This window comes from Equus przewalskii, chromosome 16 (genome assembly GCF_037783145.1).
Source record: "Equus przewalskii isolate Varuska chromosome 16, EquPr2, whole genome shotgun sequence".
NCBI classification, from domain to species: domain Eukaryota; kingdom Metazoa; phylum Chordata; class Mammalia; order Perissodactyla; family Equidae; genus Equus; species Equus przewalskii.
Genome location: NC_091846.1, coordinates 27,979,589 through 27,994,178, shown reverse-complemented (window position 1 = coordinate 27,994,178; position 14,590 = coordinate 27,979,589).

Below are 14,590 nucleotides of genomic sequence, written 5' to 3'. Positions count from 1 at the left end.
ATGTCACACTGGTGAGGTCTGAAACTGTACCTGTATCTTATCCAAAAATCTGGTCATTTTAGGAAGCCCATTCTACTGTTGAAATTTAGAAGTCAGTTAAGCAGGTAGTTGGATGACCTAACCGTTTGTGTTTATTACATGAGGCAAGTGTCTGTGCTTTCTCAACTGAGTGGTTTGTATAGTGAGAGCTAGTCAGAAGGGCTTAGCTAGTTCCTATAGACGAACTATGGTAAATGTAGATAAGACCACACCATGCAGACTAAAGAGATTTTCATGAACTTACTAAGCCTTGAACTTTGTTAGCAATTTTCCTTTATTTGAAACAACAAAAATTTATTAAAATTTACAATACTACAAATAGCTGAATTCTATGATTCTGGAGATGGAATATGGTTTAGGTTTATTGGGTTCCATAACTAACTTTGGCGCTAGCTCACTCTGTCCTTTCTAGGAGCTATATCTTTTGGTGCCTCAGTTTTCCCAATTAGAAATGGCACACATTATCATCAATTATAAATACTTGGTAATTTTTCTTTTACAAAGAACCTATGTAAGTGTGAATTATACCTAAATTTCCCACTTCTTTCCCATGGTCATTTTTAGATATAAGGAAAGGCTTTGCTTTATAGGGAAAAATTGAAAGTCCAAATTAATGTCCCTTGAAGTTCATTTTAAAAATGAGAGTGAAGTTACATTAGTACTATCTGTACTAGAGTAGGTTATGGGTATTTTCATCTTTGTACTACAGGTTCATATTTTAGAGTAATTTTATTTTTCTAAACTTATCCCAGTCAACATTATATAGCACTGAATTTTTTTTTAAATTAAGACCTTCACATCTTTGCTTAGATTAAAAATGTCTCTTTAAATCAGTGGTTAAAAAAATAGAATATGAGACTCTCTTACCTTGTTTTACCCTGTGACATCAATTACTCTCTACACTAAGTGAATTCTGAATGGTTTCTTTGCTCTTCGATCCAAAGCATGGATTACTGGCTACATTCTCTGGCTGTGGAATGGTACTCCCTTCATGCAAAGTACCTTCAAACTTCCTGTAAAGAAAGTCAACTAGAGATTGTCTTAATTATTGCCATAATGGAAATCTGGGTACAATTAAGGGAAATAAATTAGAATAACCTAGTTAAAATCATTAAATATAGATGGGAATAAAGGAATATTGACTTTATTTTTACCTGACATTTAGATTCAGTCAGTAGCTGATCTTTGACTTAAAGATTTCTTTGCTAAATCTGGTATTTATTATAGCATAATACGATAACTTGGAGCTTCTGTTGCCTCCCCTTCCCCTAAAAATGTTGGAATTATAAAAGGATGTAAGCTGCGTAAGACAAGGGGAAAGACTGAATTAGAATTCACTTGCATGATATTTTGTCTTACTGACACAACTTAGTTTTCATGATGGCACATGTCTAAATGATGATTCCAGAATGGTTTGATGCAGTGACTGGAAGAAATCATTTTTCTGGGAATTTGCTTCCCACCATGACCTGATATACGTACAGATGACCTTAGCCTAATTAAAATTAATTATAATTTTAATTAGAACCTGCCTGTTTACAGATTTCAATTGTGCAGCAATTTTTTAATATACATAATGGTCAGGATAGAAGAATTGCAAATTTGAGCAGTTCTTTCTTTTCCTCCCCTCCTTTTACTTGAAAACCTTTCAGAAAGCTTTTGAGAGATGACGCAGGTTTCATAGCAACATTCTGTGATTATGTTCTTCTCCCAAGAAATTCATAACTAAAATATGGAACAAAACAAATTCTTAATCCTAATCTTGTTTTGGATTGTGTAAGCAAAAGCATTCTATATATCATAGTCTTTTTTGTATGTATGCAGTTGCATATGTATTTCATTTTTTGTCCATCTCAAAAATTGGCATTTTAGGTTTTATTTCTAGTTAGTTGCAGTAAAGCAATTAATTCCATTGCCTTAATTCAGGCCCTTGTCAGTAGAGACCTGCACTATTTTTCTCCCCTGTGCTTTTGCCATAGTTTTTCAGCAACTAGTTTTCCTACCTTCATTCTCTCCCACCTCTAGTCCATCTTCCACATCACTGACAGAGTGGTCTTTCTAAAGCACAAATTTACTTTGTCATGCCTTCGCTAAAAATTCTTCAATAGGCTCTCCTTCTTTATAGCATAGCAACCTAATTCCTTAGGATGATGGATGAGGATCTCTATGACCTTGCCTCCTCCTGCCTTTTTTAGCATCTTCACTCACCATTTCCTCTAGAGACCTTTTGTAATCCAGAAATTTGGAACTACTAACAATTCAGTACCTTGGCATAATCACATGGTGTAGGTCAACTCATTCAAGACCCAGTTCAAATTTAACTTTCTGTGAAGCTCTACCTGACTTCCCCAGGCAGACTTAAGTATTTCATCCATGCTCCATAGTATTTTGAAATTTCTTCTGTTAAAATAACATCATAATTTAATATATATATGTGTGTATATCTATATCTATTACTCTCTCCCCCCACTGAATTTCTCTGTCTTTGTAGTCTTAATGTTTAGTTAGCACATAATAGGACTTTAATAAATGTTTTTGAATGAATGAAGGTAATATAAAAGCAAAACTTCTCTATATTTTTATAGTTTGACAAATAAAAGCTTAGACTTCACTGAGCGTCCACATGAGGGGTGTGTGTATTCATGAGCAGGTGGGCATGCATGCGCTCTGGGCAAACCAACAGAAGATCAACAACAGAGAAGAGCAGCTGCTTTGTGAAGGATGATCATTTGTTAGCTGCTTATGAGAAATATTTGCCAAACCTGAATTCTTGTGTCTAAAAGGAGGCTCACAGAATTTTCACGTAACTACCAAATTTTTGTTTGTAATTTGCAAATGTGCCCTAAAGGTTACCCTTCTCTTTTGCAGACCTTCAGTGTATGCCATCCACATAAACACATACACGGATTACTCACACAGAATAATGACTTGAGAAAGAATAAAACACAATAGTCAAGGTGAAAGTTTCTTCAAAGTAATATTCAGCCAGAGATATAGACTGAATTTGTGTGATTTCAGGTCATTTGTAGTTAATGATGATTGCGTGTTTTATGATGTAAATGTAGGAAGGCTTGTTTGCTACTGTTATCACTCCTTCCAGAACATAAAGATTAAAAACAGAATCTATTTTTCTTTTGTGATTCTATAAAACCTTTCTACCATGTCCCCAAATTATGATAAAGATGATCACAAAATGCTCTTTAAAACTTAATAATTTCTAAAATTAAATAGTGGTAAAAAAATGCATGTAGTTAAATACACTCTCCCTTCACTCAATTGATGGATATTTTTCTACCTGCTCTATCCTTGGCATTTGATGAGATGCTGGGGATGCCAATAAAGTATAACTCTTATCTGTTATAGTTCAATTTGTTTTGCTAATTATTTTCCTACAGTCTGTTTACAAAATTGGGAGGACATTTTTTAAATCAGGTGTTTCTCAGGTTATTTCACAGAAGTGGTCTCCTTCCACCCAAAAAACTAACCAAATTCTCTATCATAAAGAATTAATCTCATTTTTATGTCCACAATTTTTTGTATTTTCAGATCGGCCACAAATAATCTTTGACTATCACTTGTCAAGTACATCTTTCATCAATCCTGTAGAACCCCATTTCCACAACCGTAGGTGCTATGTGTGATCCAAGCGACTAATAGATTTGAAGAATGTGAGTTAAATTTCAAGTCTATTTTAGGAAGACGTATATCCTCATTAATAATACATACACCAAAATATATGAGGTGTGCATTGTGAACCCACAGTAGAGGGGAAGAGTTGTAAAGTCATGCTTTCCAGTATACTTCAAAGGCTCCATTTGCAGTTATGGGTTGATGTTTCCACCTCAGCTATTTTTAATGGGGAGTAGGGAGTAATATTTAACTGGTAGCATTCTTATCTAAGCATATAGTAAATATACTGCTAGTATTTATGTGCCACACTGCAGTGATATAGAGATGAAACAAAACAAACATATTTGAGTTATGAAAAATTAACTCTCTGAATATTTGTTGATGGTTAGGGAACAGGGTTCCTTTATGAGAAGGAAAAAACTGTCTTTATCTTTATTGTCTGTAAGTATGGAAAAAACCTTACTTGTATGTATATTCACGTTTTGGTAGGCATATTTGGAAGTCAACGTTTCCCATCAGTATAAATACCGACCATTTCTATGTTCTCTAGCAAAAGGAAATTCTTAGTTCGATACAACTTTACTCTTGTTCGATGTTGTAAAAGGTCCACAAAGGAAGGAGGCTCAGAAGGCTGGACATGTTACCCTTATATTCAGCACATTCATTTTATCTTTCAATAAAGAGAATCAGTAATTATTTGCCTCCTGTTTATCATCATGTTAAAAACATAAGAGTATAGTTACTTTTGTCTCTTACATTGCAAAAGATAGTTTTAATTTAGGCTTTGCCATATTATTTATAGTTAAGAATTTACTACATTTTGGTAGTCTTTTAAAACTTATATCTGAAAGATGCAGATCATGTCTGTCTATTTATTACACAGTGGGCTCTGTTTGCTGCAGAAAAGAGTGAAACTTTTAACTGCTTAGCACACTTGCCAGTGAGATATACCTGACAGAGCAGAGGTTATAACTTTGGCTCTAATTACTTTTAATAATGGTAAGAAAACGTGAGTTTTGTTTGTTTACATGCTGTTTACAATGGCATAATTTTTTAAATGTATACAAGAATTGAGATATTTATTGCATACTATTTTAAAGATGTTTTATGTGTTTTCACCTTTGGAATATATTGTTACAGTTCCTTATACAGATAATTTGGGTGGCTTTGTTAATGTAGCTAGTAATTTTTATGACTACTAAGTGACCAGTTTTCCGTGCCTTTTATTGTGGGGTGCATGATTATGTATTTATTGTACGGAAGTCACTGATGCGTGTATTTTTGTACTTTGCTGAGAGTAATGGTTGATCTTGATGTACATGATGATGAGAGATGCCTTTCCCGAAGGGCACTGCTTTGAGATTGTCCCTCTGAAATAAAGAGAATGCATTTGGAGTATGTGTGAAGTCTATATTCTTTCTGGTGGGAAATCTTACTTTTTGTGTTATTTTATTTTGAGATAATTGTAGATTCATGTACAGTTGTTTGAAATAATAGAGAGAGAGATCCTGTGTACCTTTTACCCATTTCCCTCCAATGATAACATCCTGCAAACCTATCGTACAGTATCACAGCCAGGATGCTGACATCGACACAGTCCAGATGCTGAACAGTTCTCTCACCATAAGGATCCCTCATGTTGCCCTTTTGTAGCCATACTTACTTCTCTCCCACCTCCACCCCCTGCTTAACCTGGGACAATGACTAATCTATCTCCACTACTATAATTTTGTCATTTTAAGAATGTTATATTAATGGAATCTTGTAGTATGTGACATTTTTTTTTCACTCAGCCTAATTTCCTAGAGATTCATCCAAATTGTTGTATGTATCAAGAGTTAGTTTCTTTTTACTGTTGAGTAATATTCCATCTGATGGGGGAATTCTTGATGGTAAAACATAATTTGGTTTATTCTTATAGTAGTGAGTCCTTAAAGTCCACCAATAAACACTTGTTAATAACTAAATGCATGACAGGTGTTGTCTCCAGAGGCAAGATCTATAAATAGATGTTTGAGATTACTGTCTAGTGAGGAATAAAGATGATCATAATACAGAGCCTTATGTGCAGTGATAAAGACAGCCACCAAGTGTGTGGGGAACACAGAGAAATGGAGGATGTAGAGGAGGTTAGGGGCGCCTCCCTTGGTAGGTGACATTGAGTTGAGTCTTAAAGCAGTTAGCCAGGGAAAGTATATGTGTGAGATGCAGAGGTAACAGTGCAAGGGAAGACAGCAAATCAGCATAGCGGGTACAGCTTGGCGTTGCTGAAGCATAAAGGGAGTGCAGCAAGAGACACGTGATGGAACTTGAGAGGCGAGGGCGGAACAATGCAATCAGCTTTTTCCCTGGAAAGACAGTGACCTCTGCGGGTGGAATTGACTTGCAAAGGGCCAAGGACAGGGGGTCAGCTAGCAGTCGTTGAAGAGCTCTAAGCAAGAGACAATGAGGGACTTCTTTAGGACAGTTTTAGTGGAAATGGAGAGGGAACAGATCTGAGAAATCTGAGGTGTAAATGGCCTGCGCTTGGAGACTGGCTGTGGATAAACTAGGAAGAGAGAAGAATCCCAGATTTCTCCCAACTGAAAAGGAAAGTACCACGGTCAAATTCAGATTCAGCATCATGGGTTTAAGATGATTGTAGGATGTCTATAAGATAGATGACGATGTTGGAGAGGGGTGTGGGAAGGAAATTACAGGTCTGGGAGTCCTTATCAGGTGGGTTGAAGACATTAGAGAAGATGAAATTGTCCTCAAAGACCCTTAAGCACTCAGAAAGGAGCCCCACAGAGCTGGGACTCAGACCTCTGAGGAAGGGTCTGTCCAGATAGTGCCTCTGGGAGATGGGTGCGATGAAGCTGATCTTGGGAGTGTCAGAGGAAGAAGCTGGATAATGGAACTAACTGCTTCTGTCAGAGTGAGAACCGGTGCCCAGGCGACACTGGCAGCAACAGTGAGCAAAACAGGAAGAGTGAGTCCTTTCTCCTCCTACCTTCCAGTTTCCCTCGTGTGCTCCCCATTGTTAGAACAGGCAGGAAACCAGCTGGCAAGGGAGTAATATCATTTGTATTGCAGAGCCCCAGCCCCAGCATCACAGAGCAGAGTCTCAAAGGGTGTCTTTGGAGCTAAGAGGTAACAGTTTAATAAGTGGCCACTAGGTATAATGAGGCACTCTTCTTTAAAAACAACAGTCTTTATCACATTCAGTGACAAGTGGGGCACGAAGCTGCCCCAGGAGGAATAGTTGATGGAATGGAGTATTCTTAGCTTGAAAAAGAGAACATTCAGGGGTGAGGAGTGGAGGTAGAGGTGGGAGGAGAGGAGGTTGGACGTAAGAGCTGTCTAAATATTTGAGGGACTGTCATGGAGAATTGGGCTTGAGTTTGTTCTAAATGAGATGAGCAAGTGAAATTGACAGGAAAAACTGTGATGTCTGAAAATGCACCAGGCCATCTCACAGAATGAGTTCCGCCTTGGGAGAAGGGTTCAAACAGAGGCTGAGAGCCTGCGAACTCCATGGGGGAAGAAAAGTTTTCACTGCTGTATTCCAGTGTATGGAACAGTGCTTGGCACACGGTATGTGCACAATATCTATTTGTTGACTGAGTCAGAAGTAATTCAAGCATCAGATCAGAGGACCAGAACACCTTGGGGTCCCTTTCAGTCTTGCAATTGATTATATATAAAGGTAAAATATGCAAAGTCCTAACCAAATTAGGAAACAAATGAACCAGAGTTTTAACTCCAAAAAAACTTGTTATCCAGCATCCCTTTAAAAGCAAGTCCCTGTTAACCAAAACTTTCACGAATCTCTATGGTGACCCTGAGACACTGCCTCATTCTGAAGGGCTGTCTGAATCATCATATTAAATTACTTTTACTTTAAAATGCAAATTGTATTTTATTATATGCTAATTCTTTAAAGTAGTTATTTGTTTACATAGCCATAATTCTTGATTAATCACAAGGCCCATTCCCTAATCTTGGCAGCTAACAGTTGATAGTCTGTTTTACTCCATTCAGGCTGCTGTAACAGAATACCACAGACTGGCTGGATTTTAAACAGCAGAAATTTATTCCTTACAGTTCTGGAGGCTTCCAGACCAAGATCAGGGCAGCAGGAAATTTGGTGTGGTGAGAGCCGACTTTCTGTTTTGTAAATGGTTGTCTTCTCCCTGTGTCCTCACATGGCAGAAGGGGCCAGGGAGCAATCTGGGATCTCTTTTATAAGGGCTCTACTCCCATTTATGAGGGCTATGCTCTCATGACCTAATCCCAAAGACCTCACCTCCTAATACCATCAGCTTGGGGGTTAGGATTTCACCATTCAGACTACAGCATAGTGCTAGCAAATTAGGATTTTCACCAGTATATATAAATATAGTAGATTTTTCTGTATTGCTATTATCGTTTTGGAAATAAGAATCGTCCCAGTAGTCTAAAGATCTGAACCCCATTTTCCTTCCCTAGCTCTGGCCCTTCTGTCTTCCTTAGTCCTTGTGTCATGGCTGGTGCATTCACAAAATGTGACAGTCAGCGCTGTGATTGATAACATTCTGGTGCTTGTCTTGTGGCTGGGATGTGGGTACCAACCACAAGAATAAGAGGCTAAAGATAAAAAATAGTAGCATCTTAGCATTATTTGGATAGAACTACTTGGTTTGAAGCACTGTATGTACATTTAATCCTCATAACAACCCCTAAGTTTAGCATTAGCCCCATTTGAAAGGTCCTCACACCATCCACCCAATTCCAGTTGGTTCTGCGTCTGCTTCTGGCTGTGACATTTTAGATAAATGTGGACATTGAGCACTAACCTTCCTTAAAGGAGTGACACTGACTTACCAAGTAGGAAGCGGCCCCAAGAACCATAGGGAGTCAGCTAACGCATGTTCTCCGCATGTCTCTTCTCCCATCTCCTCCCACCCAAAGCACCTGAGAGAAAGTCCACAAATGAAAGGCACCTTAGAGTATATCACTTAATTTTTTTCAGACTTTTTTGACTGCTACCCACAGTGAGAAATACATTTTCCACAGTATGCACAAATATATATGTATATGTGTATAGATATATACACACATATATGCATATACATAAACATACGTTTATATATTAACAAGTTTACCAAAACGGCACTTATTTACATGCAATTTGTTTTAATATTTTCTATTTTGTTTTTTAAAACACTGATTGCAACCTATTAAAATCATTTTATAACCACTAATGAAGGGGTCAGCAAACTTCTTCCGTAAAGGGCCAGATAGTAAATATTTTTGGCTTTGTGAGCCATGTGGTCTCTGTCAGGTCTGTTTAACTCTGCCATTGCAGCAGGAAAGCAGCCACAGACAATAAGTAAATGATGGACATGACTGTATTCCAATAAAATGTTGTTTACAGAAGCAGACAGCAACCCAACCCCTGCACTAATAGGTCACAGCCCACAGTTCCTCAGTTTTAAAAATGTGGCACTACTTCAGCAGTTTCCAGTGCTCAGCTGACTGCTCAAGAATGATCTGGAAAGGATGTTAAAAAAGGTCCAGACCTACCCTAGACCTATGGAACTGGAATCTCTTGGGGATAAGTCAGGGCTGCCACTTTGCTCACCGTCTTTGGGTGATTCTCGCCTGTGACCAGGGTTCGGGATCACTGGTCTGATGCCATCTCTCCACTAACCCCAGCCCCTATTTTGCAGAAAATAAACTAAAGCTTGAAAGGCTATGTTCTGGGCTCCAAGCGATTGTCAACAAATTTAAAGAACCTAGGTCCTAAAAACTAGCAACTCTTAGCACAGTGTGGTTAAGTTGGAAATTAACAAGAAGTCTGAAACAGACTTATAATTTGTTAAACGCATATCCCTGCAGAAATTCAGCAAAAGTGATAACCAATTAAAGGGCAGAAGCCACTGCTCATTAAACTGACAATAAGAATATTAAACATCTCAAGGCTCCTGTAAAAGGTTGTTCAGCCCAAAGGCATAAATGCCTAAAAGCTCATTACTCCGTGATGACAATTTTTCAACCAACAAGAAACACCAATATGTAACACTCTAATTTGCTTAATTTTGTTTGATGAACTATGCAATTTCAATAGGAAATCGAATTATTAAAGCCTATCAGCTGATTTGAAAGTGATTATAGCATGCTGGCAATGTATTTTACTTTTTTGCTCTGAAGTCTTTTTTAAATTTAAAAAGTAAAATCCAGTCTCTATTTTTATCAAGATAGAAATTATCTTGATACAGCCTTAATATATGGACTTCAATATATTGAAACAATAAAATGAGTAAAAATAGGCACAAGCAAATATTGAGAATTAAAAATGAAGATTAGTGAATTAATTCATTGTAAGGCTCTGTGAACTTAAATATCAACGTATATTCATTTTATATCTACTCATATTTGTTCTGCAGTCTCTGATAACTTTAATTACAGATTATTTCAGGTATTAATGCAAGTCATTTCTTTTCCTTGTATATTGTGTCTAAACAAAAGGAAAGCTTGCAAGCCTTCCTTTGAATTGCTGTTTTTGCTCATCCTGCTCTGTTTCATTATCCTCTGCTCCACATATAGCACATACACTACATACACACACACACACTCCTAAATTACATCCCTACTTTCCCCCCTACCACCACTACCAACACCACCTCTTCTCCACCTGTCAAGATCCTGCTTATCCATTGAGTCTTGGCTTAAGGGATCTCCCAATGGAAACTTCTAAAACTCATCAAGGCAAACTTAGACATTCTGTCTCTGTTCCCATTAGATACCTAGACTAGAGCAATTATATTGCATCATAATTATTAACGCAGCTCTCTTCCCACTAAATGAGCAGTTTCTTAAGAGAGAGAGTATGTCATTCATCTTGTTCCCATCGCGTCTCACAAAGCTTGGTTCCTAGCTGGTCTTCAAAAAATGTCTGTTGAATAAATGAAGAGAGTATCTTACTTGCAATTATTTTGCTGAAAACACTTAAATCTGCATTCATAAGTGACATTTCACTGCCCTTGTCTAGTTTGGGAGTCAAGGTTATAGTAGCTTATAAAATGAGTTTAGGGAGCATTTCTTCTTTACTCTGTGAAAGAATTTGTGCAAGAATAGAATAGTCTGTTCTTTGAATATGTAGTGGAATTATCTGTAAAACTATCTAGTCATAGCTTTATTAGTACCTCCTATTTTCTTCGAGTTCTCTTTTATTTTTCTAAGTTCTTGGATTGGATGCTTAGTATATTGTCTTTACTTATTAATAAAAGCATATAAAATTATCAATTTTCCTCTAAGTACTACTTTAGCTACATCCCATAAGGATCTTTCTATTTTTTTTAAAGGGCCATGTATGGGTTCAGGATGGTCATCTTCTTGTCTAAGACTCCAAGGGACAAGTTCAATCACTTAAGGGAGGTCAGTGAGCTGAGACTCAGGTTTCTAATTCCAATCAGGAAACCCAGGCAGAATCCCAATCAGATCACCCAACCAGTATGGTGGAAGCAGGAGATAGCTTGAGTTCAGCGGAGAAATCCTGTGGGTGCTCAGATTTGAGAGCAAGTCTCCCAGACACTAGACCTGCATTTGCACACTGATTCTAGGCGATAAACCAATGGGCCCCCAGAGCCCGTGCCCTGCTCGGGACTGACCAGGCAAGGCTGAGCCTGCTGTGGAAGGTCTCAAGTATCCCACTACTTTTAATATATAGTCTCATTGTTATCCAATTTCAAACATTTAATAATTTATGACTTTTTCTTTGATTCAGGAGATTTTAATTAATGTGTTAAAGGCAGCTTTCCACCCTGGAGGTGGTCTAGTCATAGCCCATGGGATGGGTTAATTTCTGGTTCATCCTTACACTAAGGGTGCTGTCTTTTGGTGTTTTAACTTAATGGGGGGTGGGGAGGTTTCCTGTTAGACTCCCCATCTAGGATGAGTCCTGGCTTGGCTGCCTTCCTCCTGAAATCCTGGAAGCCATGAAAACAACAGCTCAATTTAGTCATTTTGGCAAATGTCCTTGGATAAAATCTGATCAGTGATAAGTTTAACTCTCTAGGTTCTTGTCTTCATTTAGAGTTTATCCAGCCTTTTCAGTCATTTACAAAGGGAAGGTTGGTCCAAATCTACTCTTTCCAATATGGTAGCCACTAGCTACCTGTAGCTATGGAATAGTTGAAATGAGGCTAATCTGAATTTAGGAACACACATCAGATTTTGCAACTCAGTATGAAAAAAATGTAAAATGTCTCAACAATAATTATCTTGGTTAAATATTAAAATTATAATATTTTGAATGTATTGAGTTAAATATATTATTGAATTAATTTTACATGTTTCTCCTTACTTTTTTAATGTAGCTACTAGGAAACTTAAAATTATATACATGGCTTGGATTAGATGTTTTGGACACTGTGCTGGTTTAAATGGTCTGCAGTATTATTTAGGAAATGCATCTGTTTTTAATTACAGTATTAGATTAGTCTTTTGTACATTATAGATGCTCAATATATATTGTTAGAATACTTGTTTGTTTGTAGTTTGTGAGCATGAATGAAGATTTTATTTTTTTAACCAGATAAGAATTTTTAAAAACTAATGTGGAGGGGAGACTTTGAGTTCTAGTTATTTTCTACGATTTTTATTCTACAAGAGAGCATATAATAAACACTTGATTTTCTTTCAATGTTATCTCTCAGAAGTGACAACATTTTTGGCTTGTAGAATGTCATGTTATTTTAGAGGACAAAATATGAAGGTAGAAAAATCTGGGCAGTGTCAGGCATGTTCCTTAGACTTTAAGAAAGAAAGTTGATGTTTAAAAATTAAGGGGAGTAGATAAGTTGTGCAGTAAATGGTGCTGGGATAATTATAAAAATGTAAAGTTTCTGTTCAATAGTAAACAACATATAAAAGTTAAAAGATAGACCACGGACTGGGAAAAATATTTTTAAACATACAAGCTGCCATGGATACAAGTATCCATGATGTATATATACATATGCATATATGAATACATACATATCTCCTACAAATCACTTATTTTACTTTTTAAGTCAAGTTTATTGAGGTATAATTGGCAAACAGGAAAACTTATCCTTTTTAATGCAGTCCTATAAATTTTCACAAATGCATACAGTTGTACAATCAGCACTGAGATTAAGATGCACCATATTTATTTCATCTAAAAAAAGTTCTGTAGGGCCTCTCTATAATCAACCCCTCTTCTCCCCACCCTGTTCAACTCCTCACTATCGGTGATCTATTTTCTAACCCTATATTTTTGTCTTTTCCCAAGTGTCATTTAAATGGAATCATATGGGGGCCAGCCTCCTGGCTGAGTGTCTAAGTTCACATAATCTGCTTCAGAGGCCAGTGGTTCGCCAGCAGGATCCTGGGCATGGACCTATGCACTGCTCATCAAGCCATGCTATGGTGGCATCCAACACAGAAAAACCAGAATGACTTACAACTAGGATACACAGCTATGTACTGGGGCTTTGGGGAGAAAAAAAATAAAAGAGGAAGCTTGGCAACAGATGTTAGCTGAGGACCAATCTTCCTCACTAAAAATAAATAAATAAATAAATAGAAATAAATGGAATCATAGGTATGTAGCTTTTTGAATCTGGCTTCTTTCATTTAGCATAAAAAAATTTGAGATCATCCATCTCATTGCTTATGTCAGTGGTTTTTTCCTTTTTATTGCTGAGTAGTATTCCACTATATAGATATACCAGTTTGTTTATTCACCAGTTGAAGGACATTGGGGTGTTATCAGTTTGTAGGGATTATGAATAAAACTGCCATGAAAATGTATGTACACGTTTTTGTCATATGATAGATATATAGATATATGTTTAACTTCATAAGAAACTACCAAACTGTTTTCCAAAGTGCTGTGCCGTTTTCATGACCACCATTGCTGTATGAGTATTTATTCTGGTTGCTTCCATCCTTGCCATACTTGGTATTATTCGTTTTTAAGGTAGTTGCAATAGGTAGTTCTAGGAGGTCGGGTTGTCTCATTGTGGTTTTACTTTGCATTTCCTTAGTGACTAATGATAGTGAGCATCTTCTTGTGTGCTTCTTTGACATCTGTACAAATTCATACATGTTGGTTTTTAAAAACCAAACAATCCATTAGAAAAATGGGCAAATTGTATGAACAGACAATTTCCTTCCATAAAGGAACACAGAATAGTCAATAAAAATCCAAAAATATATTCAATAGTACTGTAGTCATAGAAATACAGGGAAATGCAATAACATTTTAGATCCCTCGGATTGGCAAACTATGTGATAACACAATTTTTGGTAAGGATGAAAGGAAATGGGAATTCGTACACACTGCAGGTGGGACTATAAACCAGTACAACCACTTGGATATTAGGTATTAGGTATTTGGTGGTACCTAATAAGTTCAATATGCATCTGGTCTGAGCCAACAATTATATTCCTAGGTATATACATATGGGCACAAAGAAATGTGTACAAGGATGTTTATTGCGAGGTTGTATTAATGAAAAATAGAGACATTTAATAGTAGGAGAATGAATAAATAAACTCATTTATTAATACAATTGAATGAATTAAATCAACATGCATGCATCAGTATAATGGATTTTTTAATGTTGAACGAAGGAATAAGGAGATTGCCAAAAATATATGTGTGTGTATATATATATATAGCACATAATCCCATATATGTAAAAATTTTAAATAAACAATAGCATATATTTTTTATGGATTCATACACATAGAGTAAAAGTATAAAAACATTCATGGTATTGATATGCATCAATATCAGGATGATAGTTTCCTATGGAGAGAAAGGAAGGAGAAAATGATAGTGAGAATGAGGCTTTAGCTGTACCTGGAATGTTTCACTTCTAAAAAAAGAATCTGTTAGATTATTTTCAGATTATTTTAAATGTTT